The sequence below is a fragment of the Salvia splendens genome, chromosome 5 (genome assembly GCF_004379255.2).
Source record: "Salvia splendens isolate huo1 chromosome 5, SspV2, whole genome shotgun sequence".
NCBI lineage: Eukaryota > Viridiplantae > Streptophyta > Magnoliopsida > Lamiales > Lamiaceae > Salvia > Salvia splendens.
Genome location: NC_056036.1, coordinates 13,714,716 through 13,719,180, shown reverse-complemented (window position 1 = coordinate 13,719,180; position 4,465 = coordinate 13,714,716).

The window sequence follows — 4,465 nt, the reverse complement described above, 5'->3', positions numbered from 1 at the left end:
TTGCCGACTACCGCCTTTGGATCTGGCATGCGTACTTCGGGGTCCCGAGGCGGGAAATTGGTTCGACGACGAATCCCCCGGAAGCTCAACCGCAAGTAGTCCGCCTCGAAGTGGAGCGCATATGTCTATACAAGAACGGTTATCTATTCGTGCAAGGACACGCGACTCTAGTGCCCACACCCAACTCCAACATGATCTAATTGAGCACATTTGGGCAAATTTTGGCGGATGAAATTATTAAAATTGTGTACTTTTATTTTTTTAGGATTTTAATTGTGTGCTTTTTATTTTTTTACGTTTAAGTTGTAATTTTTTTTAATGTTGTGTTTTTTAATAAAGTGTGTTTGTTTTTTAAAGTGTGTTTATTTAAATTGAATTGGGTTGGAAATAAAAAAAAATGAAATTGAATGAATAGTAATTTAAGGAACGGTTAAGGAACGGAGGGTTGCAGGTTCCGTTCCTTAGTTAAGGAATGGAGTAAAAAAGTACAGTGGAGCCCTCAAATAGTGGTTTAAGGAATGGTATAGGAACGGTATAGGAACAGCGTTGTGGATGGCCTAATCGACGTCAAGTGTGGGTTTGTCTATTTCGAAATAGTATTTGATAATTTAGAATTTTGGAGAAATGGTGTGTACCATTTAAAGAATGGGATATATATTTATGTTTATGATGCAAAAACCCAAAAATTGAGGACCATTTAACAACCACGGACAAATTTATAAGTAAGGTCTAATTAATAAATATCCGAGATTGCTGCCAGAAGGCCCCCCCTACCTCCCACTCATGACTCAACCTAATTAATCAATCAATCAATCTCATATGATATGTTATTCTACAAAAATGTTACTTGTATTGTATATGAACCATTAATTAACCTCCAACTGATTTTTTTACTGGATTAAATTATGAATGCTCTTCCTTGTGTAATTAAGTGGGAGAGGTTATTAGATTAATTAGCCTGAAATCAGGGTGTCACCACAAGTCGTGTACGTGTAGATAGTTGGACCACTGGTGGTGGTGGAGGACCAGTCGGTCATCCTTTTTCACTCGTGTCACTCTCCTAATCAATGTGGCCCCTTCCTTATTCATTGCCTTCTTAATATTTTTTACTAACCCATTTATATGGCCATTAATTTGGATACATTTAAAGTTCCGAAGTAAAAGTTGGTTTCTTGGGCTGGGGCATTGATTTTCATTTTTCACACATATTTTTTCACCAAAATACATGTCAACCTCCTTATATCTATATGTATATAAAATAAGGAGAGTTTTGGAGATATTTACAAGAATAATATCTTAATTAAAACTGATTTTTAATAATCATAATCGCCAGTTTCATTTTATTGGTATTGCTATTAACACATTTATTTTTATTCACTCTATACTACTATTAAATTAGAGTCGACTAAACTGCTTAGGAAAAATAGTAGTCGCCCGTTCCTCTTCTAACTTTTTACTAATATGGTTGATTGGTTTGGAATTCTTTGCAAATCTGGCATGAGAAGATTGATCGATCTCATTATAGAAATTAATATAGGAATAAGAAAGGTGAAGAGTTTTGAATCAAAGAAACTCTTGATTGAAACAAAATAAAATATAATCTATAAATACTGTTCATTCTTCCAATCAAAATTCCTCGAAGACACGTGAGGGTGAAAGCTGAAGGTGATGCAAGGTACACCAAAATTATTGGTGAATGCTGGAGATGATGATCTCGATTTTGGGGTTGATGTCGTCAAGATAAATGAGAAATTGGTGTCTCTCTCCGTGGACGAGTTCTTCAACAGCGGCATGATAGCTTACGAGGGAAAGGACAGTGTTGTGAGATCCGAGAGTGAGGACCGACGCCGACAATTGCACGCCGGCGACAATGCATAAGAAAAGACGGAGATAGATTTTGTAACCTAAATGAATTTAAATTATTAGTTGCATTATCACACACTCAAACTGGGTTCTCATCAATTGAGATTTTTTAGCCTAATTGAGAATTGTGATTCATTATTAGCCACTCATTTTTATTAAATGAGTGGTCCAGAATTTACTAATATTTTTAGATTAATTAAATATGAAAGGGCAGAATGGTAATTTCATGGTACATTTTATTCAATAAATATTTTTTTAATTTTAATTTTTTTAAATTCTTTTTTTTTGTCAACTACACACATATAATGTCAACTATGTGTACAATCCATGTCAACTACGTATACAATTCATGTCAACTACATATACAATTCATGTCAACTATACACATACAATGTCAACTATAAGTTGTTGACATTTGATGTGCATGCTATTGACGATAATACCCTCGAGTTGACATAATCTACTTGTAGTTGACATTTCGAAAATGTTGTGGATGAGTGGCTGAAATTACATCTCAATTCTCAATTAAGCTAAAAAATCTCAACCTAATAGGACCCCTCAAAGTATCAAACATACTCCAACATACATACTTACCAATACTCTTTTTTCATTGAAATGTAAATTTTATTATTTTATTAATATTGTTAGTGATGAATATTTTTAAAACAAATATAAATTATTATAATATTAACAAAATCATGGATATATTTTTTTTACAAATTCATTAATCAATATATTTGTGTGCATTTTTCGATTTCTCTAAGTTATTTGATGTTATATTTTTATAATATATTTTTATTATATATTTTTATTATATATATTTATAAATTTAGAGTATGTATGTTAATATTGTTTATAATTTTATAATAATATCTCATGGTTTAATAGAGTTTGAAGAAAATAAAATAGGCCGTGGGTGTGATACTAGTTTTTATTATGTCATACAACTAGTTTAAGGTTTAATGAATCCTTATATTTGAGCATTCATGTTTAAGGGAGTTGAATTTGATACCTTTTTCTTTAATGAAATGACATATCCTACCTCAATTTCATGTCATATTTATATTTAAAAAAATATAATTTTTTTTTATTTTAAGTGCAAGTTGATCCTCTGACAACGATTTATTTCCACCATTCACCGCTCTGCTTGAGCCTTGAGGTGTGAGACCTTTAACCCTCTCACTCTCTTATTTTACAAATTATATATTAAAATAAAATTCTTGTTAGACCAAATATTCATACTTTTCAAATTACGGAGAGAATATATAATTATAAAGTACAATCATAGACTTCCAAGTAAATAGAAAGCTGTAGTATAAGAATGTATTGAAACATAGTACTGTATGTAATTGTAAAGTACATACACTTGAAGATGTATTTTGCCTAATTTCTTGTATAAAATTGAAATTACAATATAGTATTTCGTTTTACATTTTTTTGAATATACAAAATTTTTAATAGGTGCCTCATTTTTCTGTAAAAATCGGGTATGTTGTAATTGAAAATAAAATGGAGTAACAATAAGAGTGATGTTGTTACTGCAACGTTTTGAAGTGATGCTATATATATTTACCAATTTTGGTAGTATTGTGTTATTTCGATTACCGAAATTAAAAGAGCTAAAAAGTGCTACTCCATATTAGTAATAGATTCGTCATCATATTTATGCGTAATTGTTATAAAAAATAGGTAAAGATGCGTAATTGTTTTAAAAAAGAGGAAAAGACAGATTTGCCCTACTAATCAAACTAGACATTGTCACCGTATTACTGTGTCAGTTGTCACTGTCCCAATATATTTCATTAGTATTCAAAGTGTAGATTTTGATATATGGAATATAGTATAATGTGGAGACCGAATATCTGAAAATGCCAAATAGTAATAAATTCATGCAATCAAATAAACTATGCACAACAATATACTACACACATACTAGACATATACTGCACACCTTGCGCGCGCACCCACAACACAACTAGCGCACAACACACACACACTCACTGCAAGCATTAACCCTACTCTTAAGTTTTTCTTGAACTAGATAACTCTTTGTAAAATTGATAATTAATTACAATCAACTGCGTGTTAAGTTAAATAGTGGATACTTAGATATCTTAAATGTTAGAAAATAATTAATTTAAAGATAGTCAAGATGAGATGTATTAAAATGACAATCCTTCTTAAAGTGACAATGTATCACCAACCTTGTGTTGCTACGTGGCACGTTATCCTTCAATATTAGGGGTGTATCCTGCAATATTCATTAGTAGGCGTTTAGATGGTTTTCTACATAGTGCATGTAGTAATAGATGGATTGTAGTGTAGATTGTTGAGCATTGCATTATATGCATAGAATGTTTAATTTGCATTATATAATATATAGACTGCTTGCTTTTGTATATAATTATTTTGCATTATAGGCAATAATGCAATACCCAACAATCTACCATGCAATCCATCTATTACTATCATGTAATATGTAGAAATCCATCTAAAATGCCTACTAATGAATATTGTAGGATATACCCCTAATATTGCATGATAATGTGCCACGTGGCAACACGAGGTTGGTGTTACCATAACAAACCCCTAGTCAAGATTA